This window comes from Bidens hawaiensis, unplaced genomic scaffold (genome assembly GCF_021521415.1).
Source record: "Bidens hawaiensis isolate Kalapana, Puna unplaced genomic scaffold, B.hawaiensis_p1.1 tig00003540_1, whole genome shotgun sequence".
Classification (NCBI taxonomy): domain Eukaryota; kingdom Viridiplantae; phylum Streptophyta; class Magnoliopsida; order Asterales; family Asteraceae; genus Bidens; species Bidens hawaiensis.
In genome coordinates, this window is record NW_027491200.1 from 1,820,690 (window position 1) to 1,832,953 (window position 12,264).

Below are 12,264 nucleotides of genomic sequence, written 5' to 3' on the forward strand. Positions count from 1 at the left end.
AACTAAACATATTGACATACGTCATCATTTTATACGGGATTGTGCTGAGAAGAAACTGATTGTGCTTGAAAAGGTGGATACGCTTGATAATTTCGCTGATCTTTATACTAAAGCGTTTGACAAAACAAGATTTCAAAACCTTATCGAGCTGAATGGGATGATCAATCCCGAGTAACCATGTTTTTCATGTTATATTTAAAAAAAAAAAAAAAAAAAAAAACGTCACTATCGCTTAAAATATGTCGGTTACCTCAGTTTGAAGGACTTGTCTTCGGATATGTTTTGGTCCTCATTTTCTACTTGTAGATTTTGAGGATAGCCATTAACCAGATGACTGAAAGTGACCGGGGCGGTTTATGATGAGTTTTCATTCTTTCGCTTAAAATTAGTCGATCATATTAATTAGTTAGAAGGACACATACTAGTATGTGGTCGGTCCAGCTGATCCATTGGATCTTTGGGATAGCCGTTTACCTGAAGACTTTGTTTTGGTCGGGGCGATTAATGTTAAAATTTTTTTTAGGGGAAATGAAATTATTTTTCAAGTCTACTACTTCGTAAGAAGTTTGTTAGCTATGTTTAACAGAAAATTGATCCAACCTTGGAAAATGATATATATACTGATTCTGTGTGCTTAACTAGTGAAGTTATTAGGCTTAAAAGGTTTTAGGACAGTCATTGTATGTCATGGTAACTTTTTATGGTGCGTAAAAGTAGATGTGATACAAACTAAAACTACTTGATTTTACGTGGAAAGTCCTTACGAGTTTTGCATGTCTTCATATATATCTTTCCGAATGATAGGCAGAAAAGCGATTACCCAGTCATACACGAGCCCGTAAGTGTTCTGATTCCCGTGAAGATAGCGTTTCAAGAAACTGCAGTGATCTAGATTCGGGACTTGCAGTTGGTTACTACTCTGAAGTCTATGTAAATGTTTATCATAAAAAAAAAAAAAAACTTATGAGTTATTGAAACATTCTAGAGTTCAACATATCAAGACTTCTTAATCATGGAGTAAGAAAGAGAACGGGAAGGAGATGAAGAGTAATTACAAACTTAATCAGACACTAAGGGTCGAAGTCAATTCGGGGTGACTTGGGGAAAGCCAAATACGCTTTGAGAATAGATAGGAGGCATCATAATCTCTGAGTTGTTGCCCACTTAATTTTTGAGCTTAATTGAACCTAACTCGTATCACAGAAACGATGAAAACCATCTTAAATATATTTACCTGCTTACAACCTGTTTCCTTATGTCATAATACAGCTAAACACGGATCTATGTGACAGTCACGTAGTTAGTATGATTCCTGTTCGGATCTTTTCTTAAACGTAGTAGTCCCTATCAAGACTGAAATTTGATCCCTTATACTTTATTTTTTAAAAGTTTTTCGTACTTAGGTAGTTTATGATTTTATAACTGGTTACTTGGACTTGATCGTGTCATTTAATTCTTAAAGGGAAGTTTTAGAACTTAATTGCAAAATGTTCAAAATATAAGGGTTAATTTTGTAAATATAGGCGATGTTGTTAAACTGGCGAACTTATGAATAACTTCGCCTAGGCGAAGTTAACCGTAACTTCGCCTGTATAATCTCTGACCCTATATAAAGAATTTTTAAGGTCAAACTGTTCATAACTTTCAATATCAGCGAACTTATTCTCGAATATCCAGCGAACTTATCCGATAAACAAGCGATCTTGTCTTTCGCTTTCATCTTTGTTCTTTTTTCCAGATTCCGTTTCGATTTCAAGGTTCGTGGTGTCGGTACATCGTGTTGTCAATACTTACCAAAGGTCGTTTCGACCTGTTTCGATACCTCGGACCGACGGATTTTTGAACCGGATTTTAAACCTTGTTTTTTACGTGTTCATGAACAACCTAATCGTCTATATGTCCTTAATATCTTGTGTTTCAGAGTCCTTAATCTCCACAATCGTTAAATTCGCCCACGGCACGTCGTTCGAAATCCTTACTGTCGCCGATTCAGATTCAGGCGAACTTAAGGTTTAGGCGAAGTTATCCGTAACTTCGCCTGAGTCTAAACTTCGCCTGAGGAGATGTTGTGGTGAGGCGAAGTTAACATTAACTTCGCCTGGACCTTTTAATTTTTTAATTATTAGACGAACTTAAAGATGAAGCGAAGTTGTTCCCAACTTCGCCCCAACTTTAACTTCGCCTATACAGATTTTATCACAACTTCGCACATGGTAACAAGCGAACTTGTGGTACGCCTTAACGTTTATCTAACTTGGTTCGTTTGTTGCAGATATGGCTGCAGTAGCAGGTGCTGGAGGTGCTGGAGGCGATGACGGAGATAATCAGAGACAATTCTTCCCGGGTCACAACATGTTCATCACCTTAGACCCGGAAGCGAGTGGTGTGGAGGATTACCGGGAGATAATCACATTCCTCCTTCGCTCGAGGATATTCCACGCTATCACGACGACTCTGCCGATATCCTTACCCAATATCGAGGATTTCTTGCAGACAGTGGAATACGATTGCCGTGTTGAGCCCCCGGTTATGCGAGCAACCGTCAACAACCAAGAAGTTCAGTTCTCGTCTGAACAAATACGGGTGGCGTTACGATTTGGAGAGGAGACTAGGGATGACCCTACGGAGTTTGTTGCTCCGTTCCGTGATGGAGCGTTTCTCCGAATGGGCTATTCTGGTCCATTAGGTGATACTCAGAGGAGGAAGGGGTTCCTGCTCGATCAGTGGCGCTTCCTCATGCACGTCATGATTGTGTGTATGTCTGGGAGGAAGGCGGGTACTGACGGAATGGGTGCGACCATGCGGTCAGCAATGACTGCCCTGACTTATAACAAACGTTATAGCTTTAGTCAGATGGTCTTTTATGAGATAGACAGACAGAGGAGGGCGATGGCTCGTGAGCGGTTCATAATGTATCCAAGATTCATCCAGATGATCTTGAACCATGTGGCTCCAAATTTGCCTCAACGACGCCCAATACGATACGTGGAGAGTGTGAGCAAACGTATCTTTGCTCAATGCAATACTTCGAGTGCGAGGAGCAAGCCTGAACGTCGTCCAAGGCATACTCCACTCTTTGGGTTCTTAATAAACCCGGGGTATGTGCCAGCTCGGGGGGATGAGTTCAGAGACCCTCAACCACAACAGGCAGGGGCAACTCGAGATGTACCTACTGTGCCTGTGGTGTCGGCTGAGGAGGATGTAGACCTTGATGCTGCATTTGGCGGCCAAGGATTCTTCGACATGGACCGTTTTGATCCACAAGATGAGGTGCAGGTTTCTGCTGCACAGGTTCGGGAAGTGAATGTTACTAGAGCAGCTACGATGGTGGCTGACTCAGAACTTGATGACGTTATGGATGAGGCGAGAAGGATGTTGGTGAGACGAGAAAGGACGATTGGGAAGAGGAAGAGGACAGTTGATGATACTGACTCAGAAGAAGAAGAAGAGGATATTCACAAGCTGATTAGACGATCAAGACAAGAAAGGACAGGTGCAGGTATGGGAGCTGGAGAGACTTCAAGAGTTGTACGGTTCGCTCCATCCGCACTGTCAGGTATGTCGATTGTTCCTACTTCTGTACAGGTTACAAGCGCCGCGGATGTTCCCGTGGTGGCTACATCAGCTGTCGGCATCCCATCCATCACACTACAGACGACGACTCCGGAGGTTGTGTCGTTACCACCTCCAACGCTTACTCCTTCTGAGGTGGTGGCACAATTTGTAGAGTCTACCGTCGTTGCAACTGCAGGGTTGTCGGTCACGATACCACCTGCGGTTACGTCCACAACTGCTTCTGATGTCCCGGTTACATTCGAGATCCCTGCTGAGTATACTCAAGACACATCTAACATGAGGTTTGATTTCGATGCAACCCTCTCAGACTCGGAGAGAATAGCTGCACTTGAACGGGTCGTGGCAGAGCAATCGAGGATAAACTTTATCCAGACCCAGGCTATTCAGCGCCTTGTAGCAGAGAATAAACTACAGTCGTCCCTCCTGGTTGAACATGGGAAAATTATAGATGCTATGAAGGAGTTCTTGGCATCTCAGGGGGAGACAGGCTGTAGAGGCGACGAGTTAAGGACGAAGAAGAGAAATGACAGAGACGATGATCCCAATGCACCGAAAGGTGCAGGTGGTGAGTTGCCAAGAACTACTCAAGCTCTTGGGATATCCACAGCTCAGGGGGAGTCTGCAGGTGCAGTTGGTGGTGATGAGGTGGTGATGGTTGATGATGATGATGATGTGATCGATGCGTTGAAAGAATTGGATGATGATATGCTAGAGGATGATGATGATGTGCTGCCTATTGAGGAGATTGAGAAGATTGGAGCACAGATTGTGATTGAAGATGAGATTGAAGAAGGTGAAATAATTGAAGAAAATGTTGAACACGAGATCCCAGATGTTGAGAAAGCCGATATGGGTACTGAGACAGTAATAGATGAGACTGAGTGGGAGGAGCAGCCTAGGTGGAAGGAAGGCTGTGCTCATTGGTTTATTAAAACTAGGAAGCCTGCTGTTCCAACCATATTCAAGAAGAGTTATAATATCAAAGGCTATGCTGAGTCGAAGAAAGGAATTATTTGTTGGCTATATAATGAACAGATAAAGTTGTTTGTGGTGAAACGTTTTGATGGGATTCAGTATTTTAAAAGAACGTTGAGATCTCTCAATACATTGCCGGAATGTGAGGTGAAGGATTTGGCTAGATTGGGGCTGATCAATAGAAGCGACGACAACATGGCAAGGGTTATTGGGAAGATCGTGTGGAAAGAAAGCATAAAAGAGAAGAAGTTTGAGTTATTAAAGCCACAGAAGGGAAAGCTAGTGGAAGATAAAGAAAGGGGAATGAGAGCAGATGGCAAGCCATGGATGGTAATGAAGTACAAACCGATTCGATGCATTAAGGAGGTTCCAATAAAGATTATGCCTCAAGATGTGTTGAAGAATCTTAAATGGTGGTATGTTGATTGCCAGACTGCTGAAGCCGTGATGGAAGACGAAGACGAACAAGAAGTGCTGAGGGTGTATGATCCGATGCATCTTGTTAACTTATCGAAAGCTGATCTGCAAGTGTTGAATGAAAAGAAGATATTCTATATTCCTGCTTGGAAAGACGAAGCGAGGAAGTACCAGCGAGTAGTCACGGTATGTGTTAGAGAAGGAGTGCATGCGTGAAGATTACAAGACAAGTGCTTAAAGATCAAGATATGAAGCTACTGCCAAGGGGGAGTCTGTTGGTGCATAAATGTCAGTAGTTCATAGTCTAGTGTCTGTAATCGAGTCTGTAATGTTATTTATGTTTTTGTTTAAGCGAAGTTGTTAACAAGTTCGCCTAGGCGAACTTGTTGAACAAGCAAAGTTATGGACAACTTCGCCTGAACATATCAGGCGAAGTTGTCGTGTATTTATATACCAGCTTACGGCTTGGTTTAGAGTTGGTCATTTAGTTAATCAAGTTCATTGTAACGTGAGGACGAGAGTCTGTATCAGTGATTCATATCACGTGAGTTCAGTTATTAATATATAACGTGTTTCGGTTTATTCGTGTGTGTTTGTTTGGTTTGCTTTCCACGCTCGTAACGATCTACGCAGGGATTCCGCACCTGAGTAGACCGATATATCTCGTGCGATCCGTCCAGGGAACCTACACAAATAATGCAGTGTGTCGCGGACGAAGCTCTGGTTTGCTACGAGCACTTGACGACCTACATTGCGCAAAGATTCTCTTACTTACACTCTCAACATAACGAATAGGACGTCGTTGAGGCAGTGTAGGTGCTACATGGTCCAAAATCATTTGTAAAAATCTCGGGTACATTAAAAATCTTTCACGAGCGACCGCGCGTCTCTGACGATCAATTTCATAAAACACCATCTGACTAAAGCTGTATGGCTTGTTGTAAGTCAGGGCTGTCATTGCAGACTGCATCGTTGCTCCCATACCGTGTGTACCAGCTTTACGACCCGACATGCACACAATCATCACGTGCATCAGAAAACGCCACTGATCCAATAAAAATCCCTTTCGCCTTTGAGTGTCCCCCAATGGACCCGAATAACCCATCCGTAGAAACGCACCATCTCTGAATGGAGCCGGAAAATCTATTGGATCATCTGTAGTTTCAGCCCCGAACTGCAAGGCGAGTCTGATTTGATTTGCCAAGAACTGCACCACCTGATTGTTCACTATAGCGCGCATAACCGGAGGATCAACTCTACAGTCATATTCTACCGTTCGCCAAAAATCTTCAATATTTGGTAGAGAAATGGGAAGAGTAGTAGTGATGGCGTGAAAAATACGTGAGCGAACAAGGAAGGATATGATCTCGCGATAGTCGTCGTTACCCCTAGCATCCGGATCCAAAGTAATATACATGTTGTGACCCGGAAAGAACTGTCTGTTGTTGTCACCACCTTCGTCACCACCAGCACCACCAGCACCTGCTACAGCAGCCATATCTGCACAACAAACGGTCTAAGTTAGAACATTGACGTAGCAGATCATAACTTCGCATGTTACCATGAGCGAAGTTATGATAACATGTAATGTGCAGGCGAAGTTAGCGATATGGCGAAGTTGAGTACAACTTCGTCTTAACCATAACTTCGCCTGAGAACATCTAACTAGAACTTTTACATAATATTAGCCTGAGCAGGCGAATTTATACCTAAGGCGAAGTTGAGTATAACTTCGCCTAACCCTAACTTCGCCTGAGAACAACCAGACTAATTAATTAATTTAAAAATGAGTAGGCAAAGTTATGCCTAGGGCGAAGTTGAGAACAACTTCGCCTAAACCTAACTTCGCCTGAGAACAACCAGACTAATTAATTAATTTAAAAATGAGTAGGCGAAGTTATGCCTAGGGCGAAGTTGAGAACAACTTCGCCTAAACCTAACTTCGCCTGAATCTGAAACGGCGTACATTATTATCCGATCAAGGTTTTGTTTAGTGTTTTTTTGAGAATGAAAACATGAGAAGATAGAAATAATGAGATCTAGACGATCAAATGAGTTACAAACATGTTAGAACCAGAAAGTTTATCGAGTGTTTAAAAGTTAGCACAAACTATGTCACAAATCGAATCACCAAGGCCTCTGATTAACACCATTAGTATGAATTACATGTTATACCAAGCCTACACACCTTTAACAAGGATTGGAAACAGATAATAACGAGGTTCGATTCGAGTTTTAAGTTCGCCGAGGGTTAGAAGATGATATAAGTTCGCTGGGTTTCTGATAATTTGTAAAGTGTTTGACCAAGTTGACCCTTATATAGGTTTGAAAATACAAGGGCGAAGTTAAGATTAACTTCGCCTCTGTGACAACTTCGCTGGTCCATTAACTTCGCTTAAAGTCAACCATGGTCAACTTCGCCTCTTTACCTTATCATAAGTTCGCCTAACTTAATTTACAAAACAGGACCTTATAAATTTGATCAAAATGCAACTGTCTTTTAAAATCCTCCATTAAAGATTTAAACTTTACGATCAAAGAACCAAGTAACCGAGTTTTAAACCATAAAATAAAATATGCAATGAAAATTTTAGTAATTAAATAAACGGGATCAAATTTCAGTCTTGACGAGAACCTGCATGTTTTAGAAAAGATCCGAACAGGAATCATACTAATTAAGCGGCTGTCACATAGATCCATGTTCAGCGGTATTATGACATAAAGAAACAGGTTGTAAGCAGGTATAAAACTTAGTATGGTTTTCATTGCTTCTGTGATACGGATTAGGTTCAATTAAGCTCAAACTTTAGATGGACATCACATGAGAGATTGTGATGCCTCCTATCTATTCTCAAAGCGTATTTGGCTTTCCCCAAGTCACCCCGAGTTGACCTCGACCCGTAGTGTCTGATTAAACAGTAAGTACATATCGATCGTTAGAGTCTTCTTCCCGTTCTCTTTCTTGCCTCTTGATTGATATTTGAATCAACATAAGCTTCAGAAGGCTTAACAACATTTTTTTTTTGAATAAACATATTAATACAGCTTCAAATAATAGACGACTGCAAGTCCCGAATCTGGATCACTGAAGGACTTGACACACCATCTTCTCGGGAATCAGAACACTCACAGGCTCGTGTATGACTGGGTAATCACTTTTTTGCCTATCATTCGGAAAGATGTATATGGAGACATGCACAACTCAGAATGATTCTCCACATTAAATCGAGGAGATTTAGTTTGTATCACTTCTACTTTTACGCACCATAAAAAGCTACCATAACTTACAATGGCTGTTCTAGAGTCTTTTAGGCCTAATAACTTCACCAGTTAAGCACACAGAATTAGTTTTCCTATCACTTTCCATGGTTGGATCAATTTTCTTTTAAACATTGTATTGAAACTTCTTATGAAGTTATAGACTTGAAAAATTATATCATCTCCCTAAAAAAATTTTTAAATTCTATCGCCCCGATCAAGGCAAAGTCTTCAAGTAAACGGCTATCCTGAAGACCCAATGGATCAGCTGGACCGACCACATACGAGTATGTGTCCTTCTAACTAAGTATGAACGACTATTTTTCAGCGAAAGAATAAAAACCCATCATAAACCGCCCCGGTCAGTTTCAGTTATCGAGGTTAATGGCTATCCTCATAATCTACTAGTAGAAGTAAGGACCAAACATATCCGAAGATATGTCCTTTAAACTTAAGAAACCGACATAATTTTAAGCAATAGTGATGTTTTTTTTAAATAAAACGGAAAACAAGGTTACTCGGGATTGATCATCCTATTAAGCTCAACAAGATTTTGAAAACGGGATCGGTCAAACGCTTTAGTAAAAAGATCGGCGAAATTATCCAAAGAATCAACCTTTTCAAGCACAATTAATTTCTTCTCAGCACAATCCCGTATAAAATGATGACGAATGTCAATATGTTTAGTTTTGCTGTGTTTGACGGGATTGTTAGTTACTGAGATTGCAGCAGTGTTATCAATGCAAATAGGAGTTTGAGTGAAATTCATACCGTAATCGCGCAATTGCTGTTGTATCCAAAGAACCTGGGAGCAGCAGTTTGATGCTGCCATGTACTCTGCTTCACAGGTGGAAATGGCTACTGAGGTCTGCTTCTTGCACTGCCACGACACCAATCTTCCTCCCAGAAAATGACATCCACCGGTTGTTGACTTCCTGTTCTGATTGCAACCTCCATAGTCAGAATCTGTGTAAGCTACCAAATCCAGTTCTCCCCCTTTCGTGTACCACAATCCCAACTTAGGCTTGCCTTTGAGATACCGCAATATTCTCTTTACTCCCTTCATGTGAGATTCCTTCGGGCTTGCCTGAAAACGAGCACAAAGACAAACTGCAAACATAATATCAGGTCTAGATGCAGTTAAATACATTAAAGATCCTATGATTTCTCGATATTGAGTGGGATCAACGTCTTCATCACTGTCAGAATCAGCACCCAGTTTGTGGTTGACGCAAACTGGAGTATCAAATGGGGTGCTATCATCCATCTTGAAGCGTTTGAGCACATCATGGACATATTTTGTTTGATAAATAAACATCCCATCTTTCTTCTGATCTACCTGCAATCCCAAAAAGAAAGTTAATTCGCCCATGGCGCTCATTTAAAACCTATTTTTCATGACTGCTTCAAATTCCTGACACATGGTGACTTTTGATGCAGCAAAAATAATATCGTCCACATAGACTTGAACTAGTAGAAAATCTCCCCCTTTTCTCTTAACAAACAGCGTGCTATCGATCTTTCCTCTTTCGAACAGGTTTCCAGTCACGTAACAAATTCTTGTTACCAGTCATGTGCCGGGAACAACCATTATCCACATCCCACAGATTGTTTACAGCCCTGTTCGACTGTTCCTGCACAATTAAAGAAAAAGATTAAAATCTGGGGACCCAAGACTTACTGGTCTTGGGTCGATTAAATCTGTTGACCGGCATCCAGTACTTTGGTTGCCCAAAGTCAGTTTGAGGATGATTTCTGTAAGTTCTGAAAGGAAACCTTCTCGAGGATTGACTATGAGGCCATCCAAACCTTAGTGAATTAACTGAATTGTAATTGTTGGTTTGGTAGTTAACTGGGAAAAAATGAGACCGATTTCTTTGAAATCTTGGATTAGTCCAATGTCTGAAATTTGGTGAGTTCGCATTCTTACCAGTATCATAATTAATATTCCTTTTAATCTCAGTTTTCGGAGGCCTCATACCTCTAAATTTTCTCTGGTTTAGAGGGCAATTAGCAATAAGGTGTCCTACTTGATTGCATCTGAAACAACTTCTGTGTTCAACTTTCGTCTCAACAGTTGTTGCAGATGTTTAGGTTGCATTACTACTCGTTTGTCTAACATATGGTGGGACGAACGGGTTTAGGGAAGAATTCTTTTCATCAGGCTTATATTCCTCCCCACGTTTTAGTAACACTACCTCTTCTTTTATCTCACCCGATTCGGATGACTTGTCCGAATTTGATGAGACAGAGCTAGGGACAGAAATCTCAACCTTAGAAATTGACTTACTCGTTTCGCTCTTATTAACTTCAGGTTCTTTAGTCGAAATTTTGACTGGAACTGTCTGACTAATCTCAACATTAGCAGATTGCTGATTATTAGGATTATAAGTCTAGTTATTGTTATACGGTGGTGGAACTTCAGAAAATCCAATTCCCCCTTTGTTAACTGGGGAACGTTGAACACTTATGACGTGATCAAGCATTGCTGAAGAATTTCTAAATTGTTCAATTTTTCTGTTTAGTTCCACCACTTTTACTTGGTAATCAGCTATCTGTTTATCTTTTTCAGCAATTAGTTTGGTTTTTTCTTCTAACACTTCATAACTAAGATCAATTACTTGTATTTTATCAGCTAGACTGGCTTTAAGACTTCTGATATCCTTGTCACTAGCTTTTATTTTTACCGAGTAACTGTTTTCTCTAGTTTTAGTATAGTGATGATCTTCTTTTAACGTGTTAAATTGTGCGTCCAAACTAACAAACTGATCAGTTATTGTTTTCAATTGTTCAGACAGATTTTCACATTTTATACAATGAAGTTCAGAACTTACCTCAGGGGGCTGATCGTTCACTTCTGCCATATATGCTTGATTTTCTCCCGTCTCCCTCTCACTTCCTCCAGTTTCGATGTTTACCAAATTAGCCTGTTCGAACACTTCCTCAACTTGTATATTCCAGTTGTATCCACCATTCTGTCTAGATACCATAGCCCTATTCTCACTACCTCCCCCTTTCTGTTGTGCAGGCCTGTTCTGACTTCGTTCGACTCTCTCATTTGTACATTCCTTAGAAAAGTGACCATTCTGTTGACAGTTGTAACATCGAACCTTTGATTTATCAAACCCTGGTCTTTCTCCAAAGAACTTTCTACCCGTTTTCTTCATGAATCTCTTTACCCTTCTTACTATCATAGCCTTCTGCCACTGCAGGTCCATCTCTTCCAAATCATCAGCATCAATCTGATCATAGTCTTCATCCAAAGTTGCAGGGTCGACTATTTTACCTTTGATGTAGTTCTCATAAGATGCAATGAAGGATGCATATAAAGCAAATTGCTGTTCAGCTGATTTAACACTCATGGGCATCTGTGAGTAATCGTAGCTTGGAACATTTGATGAGAAATTTCCAGTTGTGGCTTGAGGTTTTGAAGGATTACTACCTCCAGCTACGAAACATACGTCGCCATCCATATTGAGAATCACATGACCATCAAGAGTTGAGTTTGAGTTTGATTCTACCTTTGAGTAGTAGGCAGAGGATTCTAATTTTGAACTTGAATATGGAGTGACTTTCGCACCATACATTCCCGGATCCTGAACCTGATCAGTTGGTGTCTCCTTCCTAACCATGTTAAGTTCAAAATTTCGTAACTTATTGACTGCTGTTTACAAATCAATCTTGGCAAAGTCTTTATCCTCTCTCATCAGAACCGTGTACATTTCCCATTTCGGTGGAAGAGCATCAAGAAGTTTCTCTACTATCTCTTCTTCCTTGTATTCAATGGAGTAATTACTAAGTTCGGTCATCAAGTGATAATATCTTGTGATGATATCGTCAAGTGATTCATTTTTCAAATACTTGAATACAGAGAATTAAGTTTTTAGCAGCTTTGTCTTGGAAGCACGTATCCCCATATTACCTTCATATCTATTTTCTAGGGCTTCCCATAGCTCTCTAGCAGTTTTGTACTTCTTGAAGTTATGAAGAATCTCTTGTGGAAGAGCCATTGTTATTGCTGCATGAGCTTTACTCTCT